Source organism: Lithobates pipiens, unplaced genomic scaffold, assembly GCF_037356315.1.
Source record: "Lithobates pipiens isolate NorthernLeopardFrog02 unplaced genomic scaffold, aLitPip1_a1.2 Scaffold_3, whole genome shotgun sequence".
NCBI classification, from domain to species: Eukaryota; Metazoa; Chordata; class Amphibia; order Anura; family Ranidae; genus Lithobates; species Lithobates pipiens.
In genome coordinates this window covers 222,811,524-222,838,386 of record NW_027507790.1, presented here as the reverse complement: position 1 = coordinate 222,838,386, position 26,863 = coordinate 222,811,524, and positions in this window count along the sequence as shown.

Here is a 26,863-nt window from a genome sequence, read left to right as displayed (position 1 = left end):
CCAACTCCTCGGCCTCCTTTCTATCTGTTGTCCGTGCAACTTTAATGGCCGATATATACTCGCCCCGTGCTACCGCTTTGAATGCGTCCCAGACTATCCCCGGGTCAGCCGTGCCATCATTAGATGTCCAGTAGGATTGCATAGCGCTACCCACCTGGGCAGAGACCCCTTCATTCTGTATCCAGCCCGGGGAAACCCGCGAACCACACCTCCTCTTCTCCTTCCCAAAGGTTAGGGTGACCGCCAGAGGATTGTGATCAGTCAACCCCCCTGCCAGATATGAGGTCTCAGACACATACGGCAACAACACATTATTCCCAAAGGCCAGGTCAATCCTGGCTGAAGACCTGTGGGTGGCCGATATGTGCGAATAGCATCTATCTAACGGATGCCGCCAGCGCCACAACTCCGTCAACCCCGCCACAGAGCTCCAGCCAACCAGTCCGGCAGAGTCCACCCTGCCCGGATTGGAGGAGTCCAAGGCCGCATCAAGAACGGCATTGAAATCCCCCAACCATATAGTCGGGAGATGGCCATATGGAGCAAGCTTGGTCAATAATTCATATAACACCTTTGAATGAAATGGGGGGGGGGGGCACGTATACATTCACCACCACTATTTGCCTATGGAATACATCCAGAACAAGCACCACATATCTCCCATCTGGGTCAGACATTACCTGATGGATCACGCAGGGCACACTCTTGCTGACCAGGAGGGAAACCCCTCTCGCAAACGTGGAATAAGTGGAATGAAAGGTCCTCTGTATCCACGGCCTGCGTAGAGCAAGGACCCTACTCCCGTCCAAGTGTGTTTCCTGCAGGAGAACCAGGTGCGGCTTAGATACTTTAAGAAATTGGAACACTGAGGCCCTCTTAAGTCTGTGGTTAAGGCCTCGAACGTTCCAAGACACAATTCTCAACTCATCCGCCATTATCAAAAGTGGCTACTATGCCAAGCCAGCATGACCTATGTGGCGGGAGTTGATTCTCCCACAAGGTTTGTAACATCATCCCTAAGACAACTTTAGCATCAAGTACATCCCTGTATCGAGCTGTGACCCCAAAAAACCCACCCAAGCTTGTGTACCAGAAACAACCCCAACATGTCCGGCACTAAGCTTAGTCCCAAAACCAAAAAACTTGACCATAACTGTCACTTTGAACTCCCGCCGCACTAATTGAAAGTCCGGTATTTTCTTAGCTGGTTCCGTAGCGTCTTCACAAGCTCCGATCAGCAATACGGGAGCCAGGCCCGACAGTAGCACCGACCAGAGACTGGCAACCGGCCCAGTATATCAATCAGTCATTGGACAGACATCCGGATCAGTAAATGGCAAAGGGATCCTGTAGGAGTCCGACACAGGAAAGGGAGTGGGGGGCAGAGTGCCACGTTAACCAGAAAGCCCCCTGTGTAAGAAGAACCCCCAGAGTGGCAAAACATGCCACCCCGGCAGTAAAGTTTAGGAGGTAGCACCTCATCCCCACCCCTGTTCCTCTGTCCCTTGAGTCCGAACCAGTGGCAAAACAGCATGGGTACACATTAACCCCAGGACCCCATCAACCGTGCAGCAATAGCAGGTGGCAAGGATTCCTCCCCGTTAATTATCGCCCATCCATTGTCAATCCACTATGCCCAATCGGATGTAAGAAACCCCCCCTCAGTGTAGAATGGGACCCCTTCACCACGTCTCCTTCGTTGATGAGTTTACCTCCCAAGCTCCTTATCCGTCCAGTCAACGGCTTCCTCCGGGCGATCAAAAAACCTCACCGATCCTTTATATTGAACTCGGAGTTTACTCGGGTACAACATGCTATACTTGATCTCCTTCTCTCTTAGGCGTCTTCTGATGTCATTAAAAGATCTTCTTTCCTGTTGCGTAGCCGCAGAGAAGTCTGGAAACAGCATAATCTTTGCATTTTCATGGCGCAATTCCTGGCAGTCTCCTGGCACTGGATAGGATCATGTCGTGGTCCCAAAAGTTCAAGAAGTGAACCAGGAAAGGGCGAGGGAACGCTCCAGGGGGACGTCTGCCCGTGGGGACTCGGTGCGCCCTTTCAACCACATACACAGATGACACCTCTTGCAGGGACAGGAGCTGTTTAAAAAATTGTTCTGCAAACTGAGAGGGCTGAACACCTTTCGCCCCCTTGGGGAGCCCCACCACTCTGACATTATTACGCCTCTGGCGGTCCTTAGAGTCAATGGCTTTGTGTTGTAGGTACCTGACCTGGTCCCTGAGCTCTGCCAGTTGGGCTCCATAATCCTGAGATGCGTCCTCCACCGCTGACACCCTCGTCTCCACTGTGCTCATGCGGCCCCTTATCTTGTCCAGGTCATGTCTGATCAGGGTGCATTCAGACGATAGGTGGTCAATGCGCCCCATGAGTTCTGCCTTGCTGGCGTTGATTGCCTCAAGGATAGGCCGGGTGATATCTGTCCCTTCTATGCCAGAGGGATGTGCAGAGGGATGTGCATGGACTGGGAGGATTCCCTCTGCCTCCTGAAGCTGCGCCATACCCCCCTCCCAGGCTGCTGTGACCTCGGCGGAGAAGACAAGATGGCGGGGGTGGGGCCAGCCTCTATGCACAGCGTGGCGGTGGATTTCCGCGGGGTGCTGCTAGCCTTAGCCGCTCTCTTCGCGGCCGATGAAGGCATCCTCAGCGGTGTAATACCTGTCGGGTGCGGAATTCGCTCCACAGCGGTCGGATGGCTGACAGAGTAGCTGAGCTGTGAGACGCTGCTGCTGCCGCAATCACAAATTCGTCCGGAAGTCCCCGCTAGCACCGGTACTCCTAATGAGTACGTGCTATGTCTATAAATGTAGTTTTTGCCCAAAACTATAGTTGAGTTTTGGGGTTAATTGTTCTAAATTATGCTTTGGTATCAGTTTGGTTGTGTTGTATTGAGGTTCTGCCTGGTCATAGGTGGGGTTTGCACCTGTGAGAGGCCTTAGAACGAGGTCTGATTGGACGCATTGGGTACCAATCTCTCTCTCTGAGCCAATCAGTGGGCGCGTTTGTTCTGCTGTGTATTCCGGGAGAGGGTACTTAAGGTGCTGAAGTCATGTGGTTCTGGGTTCGAGGCGCAGTTCTAGGCGCAGTAACTGGAAGGAGGATTCTAAGGATTCTAAGGTGTAGTCTGGAGAGGCCCAGCAACTCTACATGCAACCAGGGGAGGACTCTTCAGTAAGAGGGCCACGCACGAGGCTGGCTGCTCGGTAAGAGCCTGGAAGCTGAGCTGCCATAGACATTGATTGAATTCACATTTCTTACAGTATCGCCGGACCGGCTGCAAGATTCTGGTACAGTAAGAAAAGTTCCTACCTCTATCCTTCCAGTTACCTTTCAACCAAGTCTGTGTGAGAGACTTTGCAAGGCTAGAATTACTTGTTGGCTGCTAGTAGGGATGGCTGAACTGTTCGCCCGGCGGTCGGTTTGCGACGAATTTCGGCTGTTCGCGGTCTGCCCGATCGGCGGACTATTGCCGCTGTTCGCCCGGCGGACTTACGCGTTTACTGTGTAAAAGAACTTTGACCTATGATGACACATCCATCATGTGGTACAGGACAGCCAATTGAGACATTACAGCACATGGACACTTGGACATTCCCCCTAACTTATAAATAGACCCGATCCGGTGGCCATTTTACATTCTTTCATATGTCATTATAGGGAGAGGTTGCTGTGTGGAGCAGGGAGAGAATGCAGTGACCCAAATCGCTAGCTATTAGGTCCACAAAAGTTATTTTAAGGACTGGTATGGTATAGGTGTAGTTCAGGATATAGGTTTGAGGCACTGCTATTCAAGTCATTGTTGCAGCAGCCTGTCTTTTGTCAGTGCTGAGAGAGGGGCAGGACGCTGTGTGCAGCAGGGACAGTCAGTTTAATCATTAGCTGTTACTGTTAGGTCCACAAAAGTCCTTTTCAGGACTGGTATGGTAAAGTAGTACAGGATATAGTTTTGAGTGCTATTCAAGTTATTGTTGCAGGAGCCTGTGTTTTGTCAGTTTAAATAGGGACAGGCAGGAAGCTGTGTGTGGCAGTGAGGGACAGTCAGTTTAATCAGTAGCTGTTACTATTAGGTCCACAAAGGTTCTTTTCAGGACTGGTATGGTAATAGGCTTGTACACGTATAATATTCTTTCTTCCAAATATAGAAAGAATATTATACTTGACTGCTGCCCTTCTGCTGCAGTAGTCCTTTATCAGTATAGGGACTGAGGTACAGTCTGCTAATCACAACCTACTAGTTCCACAAAGGTCCTTCTAAGGACTGGTAAGGTATAGCGTACTAGAGTATATAGGGTTGAGTGAGGTACAGTCTGCTAATCCTTAAAGAGGAAGTAAACCCCTACAAACCACTTTGACCTACAGGTAAGCCTAGATTAAGGCTTACCTGTAGGTCCAAGAAATATCTCCTAAACCTATATGGTTTAGGAGATATTTGCCCGAAAACGGGCACCGCTGTCTACGGCGCATGCGCCGTAGACAGCGGCGCGCAGGCGCACTAAAGGCGGCAGTTCCAAGAATGGAGCTTCCGCATTTGTCGACTCCCGTGCGCATGCGCGGGAGTGACGTCATCGCGGCTTCGCCGAATGACAGCGGCGGAGCTGCGAGACGCCCGCTCCCGTGCACATGCGCGGGTGTGACGTCATCGCGGCTTCGCCGCTGTCATTCGGCGGAGCTGCGAGACGCCACAAGCAAGATGGATGCGGCGGACTACAGGGGACAGCGGCGACTTCGCAGGCTCCTGTGTCAGGTAAGTGACACATAATGGGCTACTATGCGATGCATAGTAGTCCATTATGCTTTACCTTTGCAGGGAAAAAAAGAGGAAGTAAACTCATCAGGGTTTACTTCCTCTTTAAGGACTGGTATAGGTCCACAATATATAGGGTTGAGGTGCACTACTGCTGACTGCTACCTAATTCTGCAGCAGTCCTTTATCAGTATAGGGACTGAGGTACAGTCTGCTAATCACAACCTACTAGTTCCACAAAGGTCCTTCTAAGGACTGGTAAGGTATAGCATACTACAGTATATAGGGTTGAGTGAGGTACAGTCTGCTAATCCTTAAGGACTGGTATAGGTCCACAATATATAGGGTTGAGGTGCACTACTGCTGACTGCTGCCCAATTCTGCAGCAGTCCTTTATCAGTATAGGGACTGAGGTACAGTCTGCTAATCACAACCTACTAGTTCCACAAAGGTCCTTCTAAGGACTGGTAAGGTATAGTGTACTACAGTATATAGGGTTGAGTGAGGTACAGTCTGCTAATCACAACCTACTAGTTGCACAAAGGTCCTTCTAAGGACTGGTAAGGTATAGCGTACTAGAGTATATAGGGTTGAGTGAGGTACAGTCTGCTAATCCTAAGGACTGGTATAGGTCCACAATATATAGGGTTGAGGTGCACTACTGCTGACTGCTGCCATATTCTGCAGCAGTCCTTTATCAGTATAGAGGCTGAGAGTTTTGTCACAGGGTTATTTAAAAAATGACAGGCAGAGGAAGAGGCAGGCCCTTCCGCAGTGGTGGTAGGGGTAGGGCAGGAGCAACAGGCCTGAGCCAAAGTGGGAAATTGCAGAAGGTGCAATTGATTAGGTCAAAGGAAGCACCAGAATTGGTTGAGTGGCTCACTCAGCCTTACTCTTCTGCACCCTCCTCATCCTCTCGATCTGCACCCTCTTCTTTGGCTACCCTGACCTTCCCTCGCCTCCATTGCCTCAAGAGTCCTGAATTGTCAGAATTTCACATATAAAAAAAGAATGCTTGTAGTTGTCGATCCCAGATTCACCTCATACATGTGTTATGTCACAGTGCTGGTGTCAGATCACTCTATCACAGTGCAGGTATCAGTGCTCTATATCACGGTGCTGGTGATCATCTCCTGCACCCTCTTCTTTGCCTACCCTGACCTTCCCTCGTCTCCATTGTCTCAAGAGTCCTGAATTGTCAGAATTTCACATATAAAAAAAGAATGCTTGTAGTTGTCAATCCCAGATTCACCTCATACATGTGTTATGTCACGGTGCTGGTGTCAGATCACTCTATCACGGTGCAGGTGTCAGTGCTCTATATCACGATGCTGGTGCTGGTGATCATCTCCTGCACCCTCTTCTTTGCCTACCCTGACCTTCCCTCGCCTCCATTGTGTCAAGAGTCCTGAATTGTCAGAATTTCACATATAAAAAAAGAATGCTTGTAGTTGTCGATCCCAGATTCACCTCATACATGTGTTATGTCACGGTGCTGGTGTCAGATCACTCTATCACGGTGCAGGTGTCACTGCTCTATATCACGATGCTGGTGCTGGTGATCATCTCCTGCACCCTCTTCTTTGCCTACCCTGACCTTCCCTCGCCTCCATTGTGTCAAGAGTCCTGAATTGTCAGAATTTCACATATAAAAAAAGAATGCTTGTAGTTGTCGATCCCAGATTCACCTCATACATGTGTTATGTCATTGGCCATGAGGTGGGACTATGTGTGCACAGCTAGTAATTATTTTGTGGCTGCAAATATGACCTGTAGGGTTGTAAAGTTCACCATCCCTGTGCTGTGCTGACTTCCTCCTGGGGCTGTACCTCTGCTGTGCATATTATGAGGGGCTCCCACCATCCCTGTGCTATGCTCATTATGAGGGGCTCCCACCATCCCTGTGCTATGCACATTATGAGGGGCTCCCACCATCCCTGTGCTATGCTGACTTCCTCCTGGGGCTGCTTATTATGAGGGGCTCCCACCATCCCTGTGCTGTGCTGACTTCCTCCTGGGGCTGCTTATTATGAGGGGCTCCCACCATCCCTGTGCTATGCTGACTTCCTCCTGGGGCTGTACCTCTGCTGTGCATATTATGAGGGGCTCCCACCATCCCTGTGCTATGCTCATTATGAGGGGCTCCCACCATCCCTGTGCTGTGCTGACTTCCTCCTGGGGCTGCTTATTATGAGGGGCTCCCACCATCCCTGTGCTATGCTGACTTACTCCTGGGGCTGTACCTCTGCTGTGCATATTATGAGGGGCTCCCACCATCCCTGTGCTATGCTCATTATGAGGGGCTCCCACCATCCCTGTGCTATGCTCATTATGAGGGGCTCCCACCATCCCTGTGCTATGCTGACTTACTCCTGGGGCTGCTTACAGTGCAGGTGTCAGTGCTGTATATCACGGTGCAGGTGTCATTGCTGTATGTCACGCTGCTGATGTCAGTGCTCTCTATCACGGTGCTGGTGTCAGATCACTCTATCACGGTGCAGGTGTCATTGCTGTATGTCACGCTGCTGATGTCAGTGCTCTCTATCACGGTGCTGGTGTCAGATCACTCTATCACGGTACAGGTGTCATTGCTTTATGTCACGCTGCTGATGTCAGTGCTCTCTATCACGGAGCTGGTGTCAGATCACTCTATCACGGTGCAGGTGTCATTGCTGTATGTCATGCTGCTGATGTCAGTGCTCTCTATCGCGTTGCTGGTGTCAGATGACTCTATCACGGTGCAGGTGTCATTGCTGTATGTCATGCTGCTGATGTCAGTGCTCTCTATCACGGTGCTGGTGTCAGATGACTCTATCACGGTGCAGGTGTCATTGCTGTATGTCACGCTGCTGGTGATCATCTCCTGCACCCTCTTCTTTGCCTACCCTAACCTTCCCTCTCCTCCATTGCCTTCATGCACTCCACAGTCCTGAATTGTCACAATTTGACATATAAAAAAAGAATTCTTGTAGTTGTCGATCCCAGATTTACCTCATACATGTGTTATGTCATTGGCCATGTGGTGGGACTATGTTTGCACAGCTAGTAATTATTTTGTGGCTGCAAATTTGACCTGTAGGTTTGCAAAGTTCGCCTCCTATTGAAGTCAATGGGGCCCGCCGCGTTACGGTTTGCAAACTATCGGCCGCGTTCGCGGTCCGCGTTCGCGAAACGTCCTGTCGGAAGTTAGTCCATCACTAGCTGCTAGATCCAAGCTCAACGATTTATCAACAGTTAAAGAATCCAGTTGCGAGTGAAGTTAGCAGTTCCAAGCACCTGAGCTAAACTTTATCCTGATACCCTCAAACAAACTCAGTCTCTAAGTTGGGAATAAACTGTTTTATGCAAAATAAAAATCCTAACAAGGAATCCAAGTGTCGGTCTCTACAGTTACTGGGTCATCAACCCTGGGAACCCCTAGACAAGGCCAACGAGTTACGAGCTGGTGGAGGTAATCGGTAAGCCCAGAAAAATTCAGCCGCTCCTTCGGGGGTAAGTGTTACACACGCTAAAACGCATAGTATTGCAGTACCTTGCATTTTGACGTGGCGCAATTTTTAAAATGGTGCATGCACTTTTTTTGCGTGTTTCATGAGCATAGGACAGCCCATTGAAATGAATGGGCTGCCCTAAGCCCTAAATGTGGCACACGTAAATGCACGGAAACATGAAAAAAAGCACACACACTTGGTTGCACCTCCATGATGTGAACAGAGCTTTATAGCTAAAAGCATATCTAAAACTAGAATGAAAATGTAATATATTGCAGCTTACCAGATGTGGTGGCTGCATTGATTTTCATTTTTCAGGCTAGCAAGTACAGAAAGATACTCATTAAATTTGCTACAAATGCAGTGTCCTTGTCACTTTCTGTCTGATGAACTGGAAACAAGTGTGGAGTGAGATATGCCTTGTGTCAATGCAGTCTTGAATAAGAGAGAAGCTTATCTATGATCATACACATACCTTTTATGATTTACAATAAAAGTTTTAGATAAGTGGCATCTGGTGCGCAGGGTAGCGCACCCTCCTATGGTTTTATTTTAACTGGAAACGACAATGTTATCTGCCTTCTGTAAACTACTATCTCCTTCCCATGTGTAGAAACTAAAGAGGTCACTACAGTACAAGGAAAGCAACCTGAAAACCAGTCTGTATCTGGTGTGACCACCAATTACCTCATGCAGTGCAGCAGATCTCCTTCTCAGAGTTGATCAGGTTGTTGATTGTGTCCTGTGGAATGTTGGTCCATTCCTCTTCAATGGCTGTGCGAATTTGCTGGATATTGGCAGGAACTGGAACACTCTGTCGTATACGCCGATCCAAAGCATCTCAAACACGCTCAATGGGTGACATGTCCGGTGAGTGTGCTGGCCATGCAAGAACTGGGATGTTTTCAGCTTCCAGGAATTGTGTACAGATCCTTGCAACATGGGGCCATGCATTATAAAGCTGCAACATGAGGTGATGGTCGTGGATGAATGGCACAACAATGGGCCTCAGGATCTCGTCACGATATCTCTGTGCATTCAAAATGCCATCAATAAAATGTACCTGCATTAGCTGTCCATAGCATACACCTGCCCATACTATAACCCCACCGCCACCATGGGCCACTCGATCCACAACATTGACATCAGCAAACCGCTCACCCACACAACGCCATACAGACTGTCTGCCATCTGCTCTGTACAGAGAAAACTGGGATTCATCCGTGAAGAGAACACCTCTCCAAGGTGCCATTGAACGTGAGCATTTGCCTACTCAAGTCGGTTACGTCACCAAACTGCAGGCAGGTCGAGACCCCGATGAGGATGACGAGCATGAAGATGAGCTTCCCTAAGATGAAATTCTTTGGTTATGCAAACTGATTGTTGCAGCAGCTGTCCGGATGGCTGGTCTCAGATGATCTTGGAGGTGAAGATGCTGGATCTGGAGGTCCTGGGTTGGTGTGGTTACACGTGGTCTGCAGTTGTGAGGCTGGTTGGATGTACTGCCAAATTCTCTGAAACGCCTTTGGAGACGGTTTATGGTAGAGAAATGAACATTCAATTCAAGGGCAACAGCTCTGGTGGACATTCCTGCAGGCAGCATGCCAATTGCACCCTCAAAACTTTCAACATTTGTGGCATTGTGCTGTGTGACAAAACTGCAAATTTTAGGGTGGCCTCTTATTGAGGCCAGCCTAAGGCACACCTGTGCAATAATCATGTTGTCTAATCAGCACCTTGATATGCCACACCTGTGAGGGGGATGGATTATCTCGGCAAAGGAGAAGTGCTCACTAACACAGATGTAGACAGATTTGTGAACAATATTTGAGATAAATAGGCCCTTTGTGTACATAGAAAAAGTCATAGATCTTTGAGTTCAGCTCATGATAAATAGTCATTAGACTATTAGCTCTCTTTATTCCTTTTTTTTTTTTTGCCATCAGTACACTTTCCTTTCTCGGATGACAACACTCGCTCTACTATAACTATGGCGGAGCAGTGTTGTCACCCTAACACAAAACCAAAGGACACATCCCTTCTCCTGTTCTCCATAACATTTTTGGGGTGGGGGAGGTTTTATAGTCCTAATATTTTTCCTGATAACATTGTTTGAGATAATATACCAAAAAGAAAAAAAATTTAGTGGAAAGCTGTGCCTCAGAAAGGGAAAACAGAGCACCCCCTCTACTCATCGGGAAAGGGAGGGACTTGAAATGTGCCAAACAATGGGAAAAGAAACAAAAACCTAAACTCCATAAAAAATCTATATTTATTACATTCCTTTAAAAAGAAGCACCATTTCTTAAAAGCTTATAAAAAGATATACTGGTATGATCAAGCAAATAACATAGTATTGCACCAATATACAGATAAGCTTATCAAATCAACGTGTTTCGCAAGAAATTGCTTCTTCAGGATTCATGCTTGATGATGTCCAGCTGAAATAGACAGCACATACTCAGCACCAACATGAAAAATAATATGTACAAACAATGAATTATAAATTACCAAAATAAAAATATCAATGATGCATGTGACAAAGTGCAAGGGATCTGAAAAAAAGCAAAAAGGGAGAATTGAAGAAAGGAACCTAGGAAGGGAGACCTCATGGAGGGACAAAGCAAAAGCACCAGCACACTTTCCTTCCTTGGGTGACAACTCTGGCTCTACTATATCTATGGAGGAGCAGTGTTGTCAACCTTACACAAGACCAACGGACACGTCCTTTCTTCTCTTCTCCATAACATTGGTGGGGGGGGGGGGGTGTTTCTGTAGTTCTAATGCATTTCTTGATAACATTGTTTGAGCTAACCTTACAGAGGACATTGGACGGCACTGAATTGCTGGCAGGATCAATGACAAACGTTTTTGAAGTTATTGGACAGATATAGGAAAGTGCTTACAATGGTATATTTAATAGACCAAAAGGTAGCGAATAAGAGAAATTCATTGTTAAGATTTACACTTTAATAAATCAATTTTTTCTGACATAACAGCCAGGTCTTCCCTCTTCAAGCCGCTCTATGGAGGCTGCAGCAGTATACCTGTCATTCTTGCCAAGCCAAAAATGAGAGGATGGAACATGGCTGAATTTTAATTAAAAAAAAGGACAAGTTTTAACCACCGTATGTATGTATATATCCCCTTCCCGCCGAGCGTACACAGATCTGCGTACTCGGCTTCCGGGGACTATACCGGGATGATGCCCGCACCTACAGGCATCATCCCAGTACTGTTTTTTACAGCAGGCGATTGGCTATCCAGCCATAACAACCGAAGCAAATAAAAGCTGCTCGGCTGTTATGCTGGAGGAGCGGGAGGGGACAACCCCCCTCCCGCCGCCTCCCGCCGCTGTTACCAGTGCTCCCGCTCGATCGGGAGCACCAATTCGAGCTCCGATGCCTCTGGCTGCTGGGGAGGAACTGGAACTAAGCTGTAATCGGCTTCCAGTATCCTAATAGTAAACACGGAAGCGACGTCATGATGTCACTTCCCGTTTACTCGGCTGCCAATGGCGCCGGTTTAAAAAAAATATACAGTATTCAGAATCGCCGTTTTCAGCGATCTGAATACATTGAAGTGTAAAGGATGGATCGGGGGTCTTTTAGACCCCGATCCCTCCATAAAGAGTACCTGTCACCACCTATTACTGTCACAAGGGATGTTTACATTCCTTGTGACAGCAATAAAAGTGATCACATTTTTTATTTAAAAAAAAAAAAACAATTTATTCATTTTAAAATAAATAAAATAAATAAATAATATATATTTTTTTTAAAGCGCCCGCTGTCCCCGCGAGCTCGCGAAGCAAAGAAAACACATACGGGAGTCGCGCCCGCATATGTAAAGGTGTTCAAATCACACATGTGAGGTATCGCCGCGATCGTCAGAATGAGAGCAATCATCTTAGCACTAGACCTCCTCTGTAACGCTAACCTGGTAACCGTAAAAATTTTTTAAAGCGTCGCCTATTGAGATTTTTAGGTTCTGTACTTTGTCATCAATCCACTAGTGCGTGCAATTATAAAGTGTGACATGTTTGGTATTTATTTACTCGGCGTAACATTATCTTTCACATTATGCAAAAAAATTGGGCTAATTTTACTGTTTCCTATATTTTTAATTCATGAAAGTATCCCTTTTCCCAAAAAGGTGCGTTTAAAACACCGCTGCCCAAATACCGTGAGTCTCTGCTAAAAAAATATATATAATGTTTGGGGGTTCCAAGTAATTTTCTAGCAAAAAATATGGATTTTAACTTATAAACACCAAATGCCAAAAATAGGCTTAGTCATGAAAGGGTTAAATATATATATATATATATATATATATATATATATATATATGTATGTATGTATGTATATGTATATGTATATATATGTATATATATATATATATATATATATATATATATATATATATCCTGTCAGCACACAGTTATACCAAAATCATGGCTGCAGTTGCATCGAACAGGGCCACCCAAAATCGCCTGTGGTGGTTCCTGGCCTCTCCCGCTCCTCAAAGCAGCCTGGGACAGTAGGGACCTCTACACACATAGGAAATGGAGGAATGTCTGTTCCCCCATCCCCTCTGTGGTGTTGTGATGAATGAAGCTGGCAGCAACAAGGATTTTGGCACTTCCTGCTTTAGAGCTGTCATTCCCTGAAGCAGCTTTAAAAGAGGATTATTAAAGAGGAAGTAAACTGTTTTTTCCTTTTTTTTTTACTTGCAAAGTAAAGGCATAATGTGCTAGTATGCATCGCTGGTCACGGCACAAGAAATCGCCAATAGCAGCCGTTCCTTCAGAGTGCATGCACCGATGATGTAATTGGTGCGGTATACAGTAAATATCTCCTAAACGGTGCATGTTTAGGAGATATTTACAGTAGCTATAGGTAAGCCTTATTATAGACTTACCTATAGGTGCAAACATTAGAGGGATGTTTACTTCCTCTTTAAGGCTGGATTCACATCTATGCATTTTTAGTGCTTTTTGCATATTGCAGATTTGTAGTAGACCTTCTGTAGTGCAAATCTGCAAAATGCAAAAAACACTAAAAATGCATAGATGTGAATCCAGCCTTAAAGAGGATCCATTTTACATAATATTTACAATATATATTTGCATTATTTTCTTTTTTTACATCTATACATAGATCTAATGGTTTAGTTTCATTTGTGCCTTCTAGTTTAGTTTCTATTTCATCACCGTGTTCCTTTTTTTTCTTTTAGGTTTAGGGAAACAGAAGTGGGGAAATTGAGAGTTACAGTGTTTCAAAATTTGGTTAAAATCCCCTTAAACTCAGAATATCAGACAGGAGTTTCCTACTCTATCCAAAACGAGAAAAAAAAAAGAGAAAAAAAGTTTTTCATGCAGTTCTTTAACTAGTTAAATTATGCAACGTTTTGAGTTTAAAGTGGTTGTAAACCCTTACAATCCACTTTTTGTTACAGGTAAGGCTATAATAAGGCTGTGCCTAACCTTAGCTCTATTAGTCCAGGATTATTCTACATAGAGAGAAAAGATTTGACACAGAGAAAAGATTCAACATTATACAGACAATAGTAAAAGAGGTCGAATGTGCCTAACCTAACTCTTTTAGTCCAAGATTATTCGACATATAGAGAAAAGATTCGACATGAAGATTCGATGAAGCAGTCGCTGTGAGTGGACATTTATGGACAGATGCTCTGCCCATAGGCTATAGAAGAATTGTAATGTTGGTTGACTAGTAATAATAATTAATAAATATAATTATTACTAGTGTCAGACAACATTAGAATTCTACTATAGCTTGTAGGCAGAACATTCGACCAGAAATGTACGATTGCAGCATCGTACAGTTTTGCTGCTCCGTCGAACCTTCTTAGAACATTCGACAGACATCATAAGCCTTCAATGAAAGATTCGATTTTAATTATTTTGGATTTTTGGACGAATGCATTTTTTTAACGAAACAAAATAAATAAAAACGAATTTTGGGAGTAACTAAATAAATTTATTTTTCGGACGAAAACGAAATTCCGAAACAAAATATTTCAGTGTGCACATGTCTATAAATTACGGGTGAAGTAGTTGGATTTGGCATCCAGTGTTTATCACCATATTTGGTGTGAGACTGTCAGGGAATGGCTGAGCGTAATCAATATGGCAAGTCTGGCATTTCAGGGTTAAAACAGAACTCCAGTTTGAAAACTTGTGCTAAATTGGGTTAGCACAGGGCTTTTTGATTACCGTTATTAATCTTGTCATGAGAGCACCATGTGGTGCCAACAAGCATCACCAAAAAACATCTCTCAAAGTACGGCTTCCTTTAAACTTCTACTTGTATAACTGCCAACAACACATGTCATCAACTGGTCCTTGTCCTGGCTTGCTGTCTTTTTTTTACAGTTTTGAACACAATCCAATGAATTTTAATTTCACAAAGATCTCACTGTGTATACGTAAAAAATAATCAATGCACTGTAGATAAAACCAGCCGTTGACACCCTGATCAGTGATCTACAGATATGATAGGATAATTCCTATTGTTCGCTACATATCAAAACCCATATAAACTCTTAGGCAGGCCATACACTGTGCAAAATTCTTTCCTGCAACTATGGGTTGCGGGGAAGACATTTGCAAGATCCCCCCATCAACACAGGCAGTGTTCAATCGATTGATTAACTTTCAGTACATTCAGCCTGCCCATTAGTTGTTCAAATCTCGCCCGGTTCCTGCTGAGTATTCTAGACATATGAGTTGTTAGTGCTGAACTCATCCCACCAAGCTCCACCTATATCTATTTTTTTTGGTGAGGCAGTCTGACTGTATCTACAGGAGGAGAGGTGAGGAAGTTAAAGGGAACACTAAGCTAGAACAGAAAGGACAATCTAAAACCATTGCTGTCTCCTTGACATTATAGCTGTTGAAGCCCATGCTGTAGTTGCGGGAGTCTCCAAAATATACAGTAACTTAAAGTACACTTACTACAGCTACAGTGCCTTGAAAAAGTATTCATACCCCTTGACATTTTCCACAATTTGTCATGTTACAACCAAAAATTTAAATGTATTTTATTGGGATGTTATGTGATAGACCAACACAAAGTGGCACATAATTGTGCAGTTTAAGGAAAATTATAAATGGTTTTCAATTTTTTTTACAAATAAATATATGAAAAGAGTGGCTTGCATTTGTATTCAGCTCCCCTGAGTCAACACTTTGTAGAACCACCTTTCACTGCAATTACAGCTGCAAGTTTTTTGAATATGTCTCTACCAGCTTTGCACATCTAGAGAGTGACATGTTTCCCCATTCTTCTTTGCAAAATAGCTAAAGCTCTGTCAGATTGGATGGAACGCGTCAGTTTCTCAATTGGATTCAGGTCTGGACTTTGACTGGGCAATTCTAACACATGAATATGCTTTGATCTAAACAATTTCATTTTAGCTCTGGCTGTATGTTTAGGGTCGTTGTCCACTGAAAGGTGAACCTCTGCCCCAGTCTCAAATCATTTGCAGACTCTCACAGGTTTTCCTCTAAGATTGCCCTGTATTTAGCTCCATCCATCTTCCCATCAACTCTGACCAGCTTCCCTGTCCCTGCTAAAGAAATGCATCCCCACAACATGACGTTGCCATCACCATGTTTCACGGTGGGATTGTTTGTTCAGGGTGATGTGCAGTGTTCGTTTTCCACCATACATAGAATTTTACTTTTAGGCCAAAAAGTTAAAATTTTGGTCTCATCTGACCAGAGCACCTTCTTCCACATGTTTGCTATGTCCCCCACATGGCTTCTTACAAACTGCAAATGGGACTTCTTATGGCTTTCTTTCAACCATTACTTTCTTCTAGCCACTTTTCTATAAAGGTCAGATTTGTGGACAGATTCTCCCACCTGAGCTGTAGATCTCCTCAGCCCAGAGTTACCATGGTCCTCTGGTTTAATGCCGCGTACACATGATCAGAATTTTGGTTGGAAAAAGCTCTGATGGTTTTCCCGATGGAATTCGACGGGATTTTGCTCAAGCTGTCTTGCATACACACCAAATTTTGACCGTCAAGAACACGGTGACGTACAGCACGTACGAAGGGACTAGAAAAAGGAAGTTCAATACCCAGTAGCCAATCGTTTCCGTCTTGTAGTTGAATCTGAGCATGCGTGAGTTTTTGCGTGTCGGAATTGCATACACACAAATGCATTTTCGGATAGGAACTTTTTCCAACCGTAAATTGAGAACATGCTCTCAATCCTTTGTTGGCCGAAATTCCGCCAAAAAAAGTCCCATGGAGCATACACATGATTGCATTTTCCGATCAAAAGCTCTCATCAGTCTTTTGCTGGACGAAATTCCAATAGTGTGTGTGGGGCATTAGGCTCTCCTTGTCCAGCCTGTCAGTTTAGGTAGACAGGCATGTCTTGGTAAGTTTGCAGTTGTGCCATACTCCATACTTCCAGGTTCTCTAACAAACCTCTGAGAGCTTCACAGAACAGCTGTATTTATACTGAGATTAAATTACACACAGGTGGACTCTATTTACTGATTAGGAGACTTCTGAAGGCAATTGGTTCCAGAAGATTTTAGTTAGGGGTGTCAGAGTAAAGAGTAAATTGAATATCAAATACTTACCGCAGTTTTCCTTTCCTGACTGGATTTATGTCAGCACACACATGGCTATGGGCCCCGCCCATACCCCACAATGATAGGACATGTAACTCATAAATTTTAGCACCTGAGACAGCACTGCATCCTGTAACTAGCACTCCGAACGGGCGAGCAGGTGTGATGACATGGAGCCAGTCAGGAAAGGAAAATTGCGGCAAGTATTTGATAATCAATTTTCCATTTTCCTGGCAGCTCCATGTCAGCACACACATGGGAAAATACAGGGTGGGTATTCATTAACAGAACAATTTTAATAAACATGACACAGAGCCCATGACTCTGGGCTCAACTCCATCTTAGTTAAGGAAGCTGGTTCGATACAATAGTGAGTAAGGAAGGTCTTGTTTCCAGGTGGCCGCCTTGCAGGTAGTTTCCATGGACACACCTGCTGCCTAGAATGTAGAAATACTGCAAGTAGCATGCTCCCTAATGTCAGGCCAAGGTTTTAACTATCCAGAAAGTGGTTAGCCTGCTGAATGCTTTGAGCCCTTGCTTGATCCTGTTGGAAACAGAAAGAGGTGAACTTAAGACCTCAGGGTGGATATGACCTCTATAGGAGTTTCAGGTTCTCCTGATGTCAAGAGGACAGAGTTGGCTATCTCAGACAGAGAATAATGTCGGCAAAACTATTTTTACTGTAAAGAGCCCTCTACGTAGTTTAAGGTTAAACCTCTTTTCTTCTAATTTTAATGAGTGGCCACAAGTCTTGTTAAACTCCCTTTTGTGGGGTCACTAGTATGGTATTTGTATATTGAAATCATATCCCCTCTCAAGCGTCTCTTCTCCGGAGAGAATAATTTCAGTGCTCACAAAAAAACCCTGGGAATCCATCTCTCCTTCGCTGAGGAGCTTACATTGGCTAACCATAAAAAATCGGATCACGTTCAAGACCCTTTGCCTCACCCAGAAATGCGTGCATAGAGAAGCTCCGCAATACCTAATGGAGAAAATAAATCATTACACACCAAACTGCAGTCTTCGATCAGCCAACAAAAACCTCCTCCTCGTGCCCAAAGCCCTTTATAAATCCAAGGGGGATCTGAGATTCGCTGTCCAAGGGCCTCGGCTATGGAATGCTCTACCAATCAACATCCGCCTGGAAGAAAATCACCTGGCTTTTAGGAAAAAACTCAAGACCTTCCTCTTTTAGCAGATGATCAAAGCTCGCCACAACGACTAGAGGCGATTCAGTTCACATTGTGCGCTATACAAATATTTCATTAATTCATTCATTCACTGGTGCCCAGAACTGGACAGCATATTCTAGGTGCGGCCAGACCAGAGTCTGGTAGAGCGGGAGAATTATCGTTTTATCTCTGGAGTTGATCCCCTTTTTAATGCATGCCAATATTCTGTTTGCTTTGTTAGCAGCAGCTTGGCATTGCATGCCATTGCTGAGCCTATCATCTACTAGGACTCCCAGGTCCTTTTCCATCCTAGATTCCCCCAGAGGTTCTCCCCCCAGTGTATAGATTGCATTCCTATTTTTGCCACCCAAATGCATTATTTTACATTTCCTACATTGAACCTCATTTGCCATGTAGTTGCCTACCTCATTAATTTGTTCAGATCTTTTTGCAAGGTTTCCACATCCTGCGGAGAAGTTATTGCCCTGCTTAGCTAAGTATTGTCCGCAAATACAGAGATTGAACTGTTTACCCCATCCTCCAGGTCATTTATGAACAAATTAAATAGGATTGGTCCCAGCACAGAACCCTGGGGGACCCCACTACCCACCCCTGACCATTCCGGGTACTCCCCATTTATCACCACCCTCTGAACTCGCCCTTGTAGCCAGTTTTCAATCCATGTACTCACCTTATGGTCCATGCCAAGGGACCTTATTTTGTACAGTAAAGGTTTATGGGGAACTGTGTCAAATGCTTTTGCAAAATCCAGATACACCACGTCTATGGGCCTTCCTTTATCTAGCTGGCAACTCACCTCCTCATAGAAGGTTAGTAGATTGGTTTGGCAAGAACGATTCTTCATGAATCCATGCTGATTACTGCTAATGATACCGTTCTCATTACTAAAATCTTGTATATAGTCCCTTATCATCCCCTACAAGAGTTTACATACTATTGATGTTAGATTAACTGGTCTGTAATTCCCAGGGATGTATTTTGGGCCCTTTTTAAATATTGGTGCTACAGTGGCTTTTCTCCAATCAGCTGGTACCATTCCAGTCAGTAGACTGTCAGTAAAAATTAAGAACAATGATCTGGCAATTAATTGAATGAGTTCCCTAAGTACCCTCGGGTGCAAGCCATCTGGTTCCAGCGATTTCCCAAGTCTAATTTTAATTCTGTCCTCTGTTAACCATGGAGGTGCTTCCTGTGATGTGTCTTGAGGATAAACACTGCAGTTTTGGTTACTGAATCCCCCCAATTCCCTCGTGAAGACTGAGGAGAAGAATAAATTCAATACCTTCGCCATCTCCCCATCCTTTGTAACCAGATGTCCTTCAGCATTCTTTATGGGGCCAATATGGTCTGTCCTCCCTTTTTTACTATTTACATACTTAAAATATTTCTTGGGATTTTTTTTTTGCTCTCCTCCGCTATGTGTCTTACATGTTCTATCTTAGCCGTCCTTATTGCACCCTTACATTTCTTGTTGCATTCTTTCTAAAGTCTGAATGCTGATGAGGATCCCTCAACCTTGTATTTTTTAAAGGCCTTCTACTTTTCTTTTATATGCATTTTTACATTGGTGTTAAGCCATCCAAGACTTTTGTTCGCTCTTTTTAAATGTATTACCCAATGGCATGCATTTGCTAATGCCCTTATTTAATATGCTCTTAAAACAAACCCATCTCTCCTTCTTTGTTCCTAAGATTTTATCCCAATTTATGCCTTCTAGTAAGGTTCGTAGTTTAGGGAAGTTGGCTCTTTTGAAATTCAGTGTCTTTGTATTCCCCATTATGTTTCCTATTTGTGTGATTTATTACAGAAGCCAATTGACCTGTGGTCGCTGTTCCCTAAATTGCCCCGTATTTCCACATCCGTGTTCAGGTCTGTATTTTTGGTAATCACTAGACCCAGTAACGCTTTATTTATAGTTGGTGCTTCTACCATCTGACCCATAAAATTTTCCTGCAAGACATTTAGGAACTGGCGAGCCTTAGACTGGGCAGAGGGAACCACACATTCATCTATGTCTGGATAATTAAAATCCCCCATTATAACACTTCCCATCCTTGCTGCTAATCCAAATTGTGATAACAGATCAGTCTCCCCTTCCTCCCTCAGGTTAGTATTATTTTCCACTTAGCTTCATCCCTTTGGAGCTCTACCCATAAGGGCCCGTTCACACAGGGGCAACACGACTTTAAACACAACTTTTGGAGGCAACTTGGACACGACTTGAACACGACTTGGGGCGACTTACAACACAACTTTAAGTCGCCCATGGCCAGGCGACTTTTGCCGTGGCCAATCAGAGAATGAGCTCTCAAGGGGGAACTCCGCGGCAAATTTTTTTTAAAAAAATTGGTGTGGGTTCCCCCTCCTGAGCCATACCAGGCCGCGTGCCCTCAACATGGGGGGGTTGCCTTGCGGAAGTGGGGGCCGCGTGGCCCCCCCACCCTAAAGCACCTTGTCCCCATGTTGATGAGGACAAGGATCTCTTCCCGACAACCCTGGCCATTGGTTGTCGGGGTCTACGGGCAAGGGGCTTATTGGAACTATTTTAACCCTTGTGTGTTGTGTTTTTTTTGTAAATTTTTTTCACAGGTGAATGGGTAGGGGTACATTGTACCCCATACTCATTCACATAGGGTGGGGGACCAGGATCTGGGGGCCCCCTTATTAAAGGGGGCTCACGGATTCCGATAAGCCCCCCGCCCGCAGACCCCAACAACCAACGGCCAGGGTTGTCGGGAAGAGGCTCATGTCTTCATCAACATGGGGACAAGGTGCTTTGGGGTGGGGGTGGCATGCGGCCCCCCCTTCCCCAAGGCACCCCCCCATGTTGAGGGCACGCAGCCTGGTACGGCTCAGGAGGGGGGGCGCTTGTTCATCCCCACTCCCTTTCCTGGCCGACCGGGTAGCGTGCTCGGATAAGGGTCTGGTATGGATCGGGGGGGGAACCCCACGCCGTTTTTTCGGCGTAGGGGGTTCCCCTTGAACTCCATACCAGACCTAAGGGCCTGGTATGCTCTTGGAGGGGGAACCCACGCCAATTTTTTTAAATATATTTGGCGTGGAGTTCCCTCTTGAGAGCTGATAATTCTGTGAGAGTCGGCTCCGCATAGACGGAGATCCGACTTGGAGGCGACCTCCATTGAAATCAATGGGTACCAGTTGCTTAGAAGTCAGATTGAAGTAGTTCAGGAACTTTTCTGAAGTCGGAGTGACTTCTGTAGTGTGCATTAAGATGGCTCTCATTCACTTACATTGATTTTTACATGTAGCGCGACTTGAGGCGACTAGGGGTGACCTGAAGTCGTATCCTGAGTTGTCCCTGTGTGAACGGGCTCTAAGGGTTCCACCTCCTCCCTAGCACCCTTAGTGATGTCATCTCTCACATTCACTTGTACATTATTCTTGATATATAGGCATACCCCTCTTTTTTACCCTCTCTATCCTTGCAATAAAGGGTTTACCCTTGAATGTTTGCCAGCCAATCATGGGAACTGTTGAACCAGGTCTCTGAAATTACCACAAAATCCAAATCCTCCTGTACAATAGTATCTCTAGTTCACCCATCTTGTGCGCCAAGCTCCTGGCATTGGTGAACATGCCATGTAGTGTAGACCAGTCGCATATTATCCTCTTATTGGGTGTTCTGAGATTGCAACTCGGATTTGCTACTATACTTACCTTGGGTTTATGTGCTTTGGTCGACCTCCCACTAATGCCCCCAATACTACCCTCTGGAATATGTTCCACGCTTAGTATCCCTACCTCTGCACCCTCCCCCCCATCACCTAGTTTAAAAACCCCTCTAACTTTTTGCCCATCTTCATTCCCAGCTGATCTGCACCCTCCTCATTTAGGTGCAGTCCGTCTCTTCTATAGTACCGGTTATCGACTGAGAAGTCGTCCCAGTCCTCCAGGAACCCAAACCACTCCTTAATACACCAGCTCTTCTTGATCCGCACTTGTTGTAAGTTGCATTAGAGCTCAGTTTTCTAGACTTTCGCAGGGTACCAAATACAGCATTTAAACCTTTTGCCTTGATCAGCCTCTGCCTTCCAAAATCCAAGCCTGCAAACGCAGCCCCTAAGGAGATGGACGAAGCACTGGACCCTGAGACAGCAGACCCAGGGATACTGGAACTGACTTCAGTGACTTCAAAGTCAGTAGACACAGAAGTGGAAACCACAGACGTTGCGACAGTTGGGTATTACTGCCAGAACTGTGACTTTCCCCTTTTTCAGTCTTCTGAGAAAGTTGAAGATTAGCGGTATGGAAGGAAAGGCATATGCATTCGAAAAGACCATGCTGCTGTCAGAGCATCTGTCGCTGCTAGCTGTGGGCAAGGTAAACTGGTGTAAAACATTGGCAGTTTGGAATTTGCTAGTGATGCAAATAGGTCCACCTCTGGCTGATAAGCCAAAATATATCAACGTTGACAGGTTTGTGGATTCAGGTACCACTTCTTAATTGTCCAACTGATGTCTTGACAAATAGTCTGCCTCGAGAATGGAAGGACCTGGAATGTAGGCTGCCCACAGATGGAGAAGAATCAACTGAACATCCCTGAATTGTAACTTGAAAGGTAAAAAGGGGTTTGAAAGGCAGCTCCCATCTCCAGGATGTTGGACACTATATTCTTCACTTGGCAGGACCACTTGCATTGGGCTATTCTTCCCTGGCAGGTAGCTACCCAGCCTCGAGTACTGGCATTGGTTGTGACTACTATACAGGCAATCGGCAAAAAGGAGTGACTGGAAACAAGATTCTAGGTGTCTAGCCACCAGCTCAGAATCTTCTTCACCTGCGATGAGGTTCGAATCAATTGGCTTGCGTTCTCTGACTTCCACTTGGGCAGAAAACTGAATCCGCAAACTCAGGCCTTCCACTAAAGCCCATCTGACCATGCATATTGCAGCCACCATGGTCTCCACTACCTGTTGACACTGTTTTGGCTGCAAGAAAGTTGGCAGTCAGTGCAGAACAAAATCTCAGATGAATCACTGAAAACGTCTACTCTGGAAGGGACACCATGCTTTGATGAGTGCTTATACACACTCCCAGGTATATAAGGCATTGAGTAGGTGTGAGATTGCTTTTATTTATGTTTTAAGTTGAACAGCCAACCAAAGACCTGAAGAACTGGCAGCACTAGCATCTAGTGTAAAGCAAGAGTTTCTCTATTCTGGGCCGGTGAAAACAGATCACCTAGGTAATGGTAAAATCGAGCTCCTCTCTGCTATAAAAGGACCACCAGGGAGAGAAGAACCTTGGGGAACACCCTTGGAGAGGTTGTAAGCCTGAAGGGCAAACAAACAAACTGAAGGTGTAAAGGCCCCCAGGTGAAGTGGAGATATCTTTTTCCAGGGACCAAAAATATTGGAGAACACACGCCCGAGAAGCGCTCCTGGCGAGGCACTGGGATGATTGCTTCCTGGAACAGCAATGTGTTGTGTTTCACACAGGGCCATGATGGTTTGGATTTTTTTTCACCTTTAATAATAAACACCTTAATTTACAAATTGCATTTTGTGTTTACTTGTGTTGTCCTTGACTATTGTTTAAATTGGTTTGATGTTCCGAAACACTTAAGTGTAACAAACATGCAAAGGAACAGGAAATGAGGAAGGGGGCAAACACTTTTTCACACCACTGTATATATATATATATATATATATATATATATATATATATATATAGAGCAACCGCTATACCTTCTTTGCACATGTGCCAGGCTTGGACAGCAGGTGACAGTGCATAACACTACAACTTCCATGCAGAGAGCTTGAGAGAGAACAAGCAGCTGACCTGACATCTCGTCAACTTCTGTCTTAGGTAAACCTGTATGAAAAAATATTGTGGTGGCCGGATCTACCGCACTATTACTATACAACTATTTAGATAATAAATATAGTAATTACTTCACCCTTTCACCATGTAGTATCAACAACATGGCGCAGTCCATGCGACCAGAAAAACTGCATATAAGAAAAAAAGAAAGGACAAGGCCTTCCAAAGGGGTCACAGTAACTTAACACTACGGTTGAATTTAATAAAATTTTATTTAGAAAAAAAACACACCATAAAATCAAATATGACAAAATACCAAAAATAGCGGACTGAGTATAACCTTCCAAAATATTAAAAAAGATAACATTGTCATTTAAAAAGAGAGATCGCAGCTGCACATGCACCCACACATGCATCCACACAATCAGACATACAGCTCAAAGGACGGGAGTTGATTGAAGTATTGTTGATCAATATATTGCATATACTATCGTCATCCTTTCTAATTAGCAAGTGGGTTTAGCATAGGCCATCATAGGTCATTAGTACACAAATTCAACTGTGGCGCCTAGGATTAGGGTCTCTCATTTGTCTATTGGAGGCACAGGTGGCTTAATTGTAAAGGCTGCAGTGTCCAGTAAGCAAGGCTGTGGGGGGGGGGGTAAAACCTCTTAAGTGTAATACTCATTTAAAAGTTCACTGATCCATCACAATTAGGTATGGGGAGGGAGGAACACAGCAGGGGGAATTGGTGTTGTCAGTCCACAGCTAATCAGCAAATTCAACTGAATGGTAGCAATGTAAAATACTCTCCCCCACATCTGTATCATCTCATACCTCCACCCATCCTTTCTGAGCCGAGCTCCACTCCTGAAGTCACCGGAGTATCCCCTTGGGAAGTTGATCTGGGTGTTGGATCCAGTGTTATCCCCGTCTGCAGCAATCTCTCAGTTGTTCTATCGCCACTGCCTCAATATACAGTTTGTATTAGTGCTATGACCCCTCCATCATCACGAACATGCTGACATGTTTCGTTAGCCAATGACAGCTAACTCTCTCTGAGGAGCAGGGCGTGCGTTCCAGCAACTCTGAAGCCAGGATACGTGTGCGTTCTGCGATTGAAAAGCCATGCCAACCTTCCACAGCCAGGATTTACTCAGCCACACAACAAAGACCCCAGCTGGGTTCCCTCGCCCTGCTCAATTTAGAAGCACTCAGTGGGTACTGCATCCAGGCAGACTCGGATGGACAGCCAGGGATTTACCCTAGCAAGGTAGGCACTCAGGTGCTGTCTCAGGTGCTAAAATTTATGAGTTAAACGTCCTATCATTGTGGGGGTGGGCGGGGCCCGTATCCATGTGTGTGCTGACATGGAGCTGTCAGAAAAAAGAGGGCTGAATACAAATGCACTCCACACTTTTCAGATATTTATTTGTAAAAAAAATTGAAAACCATTTATCATTTTCCTTCCACTTCACAATTATGTGCCACTTTGTGTTGGTCTAAAGTCTGGTACACACAATCGGACTGTTGGCCAACAGAGCATCAGACATTTGTTCAAAGGGTGCTTGTCTTGCATATGTAGCACTAACCCCCGAAGGAGCTGCTGGTTTTATTCGGGCTTACCATTACCTCACCTGCTCGCCTCTTCATCTTAGGGGAGTCCCGTGGAAAGTAGCCCAAATGATAGATCAGACACGTGGTCCTTTTTGAAGATTTATGTAGGGGTAACACCAAAGAAAGACACAAGGCACAGTCCTTCAATAGAGGGTTAGAGGATAAGGGGGAGTTCAGGCACCTGGTAATTGCGAGTTAGAAGTATTAGTCAGATCCAGAGGACAAACAGCTCCACAGACTGGATCCAGAAGTCACCAGACAGGCCCCTCTCACTTGACCTAGCAGCTGATAAAATGCTCAACAAAGTCTGCCACAGACTTGTTAATTGAACTTAGTGATTTTTGAGATTTTTTAGGAAGAACTACCATGCAGTACCAGATACTTTCACCCGACCCAGCAATACTGTAAGGATATTGATCCGGGTTGCATCCTCAAACTGAGTTTCCAGGCTCCTCCAGGTACACCAGCCTTGCGCTCGGTCCTCCACTGGAAAAGTCCTCCCCTGAATCCTCCAGCTTTTCTTGGCTTCTCCCCACAGGCGAGAGAGCACAGGACCACCCCTGGATCAGCAGGCCCCAAGACATTCCTGGGCCTACATTCTCCGTTGAAAAGCCTCGGGCAAGCCGGCCCCGAGGCGCAAGACCATGCGACACAGACCCCAGGCCAGGAGGGCCCTGGGGTTGGGATCACGGAACCCGGAAAATGAACTAAAAAAATGGAGTCGGTACCTTAAATACCCTCTCCCAGAATGCACAGCAGGGAAACCACACCCACTAAACCATTTCCGAGCAAGAGGCGGCATTCAATGCATCCAGCCTGCTGCTGTTCCACACCCACCGATGATGACAGCAACACCTACGGTCAGGTGGGAATCAGTGCAACCCAGCTGGACTGGCACAGAAACCAGAAGCCTTCGAGAAATCAGTCTGAGTCAAACTACAGCTTCAGATAATTAAATTTGAAAAAAACAATAGCGTCTGCTCATCAGGAGCAGGGCGCTACACATACAAACGGTGCACAATTGTCGGCCAACAAACACAAACGTAGTGATGTGCTACAAGGAATTTCAGCTCTTGAGCACCACCTTTTGGGCACCTTCTGCTAATGTCGTGTTTAGTGAGCATTGATTCCGAGGATGCGTATTAGTACCTTCAACTTTTGTGTGACAGACTTTTGTGTAGAGACAATAGGAAAATCTAAGAACAGACCGTTGTCTGCCAAAAATTTACTAGCCTGCCATCCAACATTTGTTGGCAGAAAGTTGGACAACAATTGTCTGATGGAGCATACTAACAGTCGGATTTTAGGCCAACAGTCTGTCATCACACAATTCCCTGGAGAAAATCCGACAGTGTGTACGAAGCTTAAAGAGGAAGTAAACCCTGATGAGTTTACTTCCTC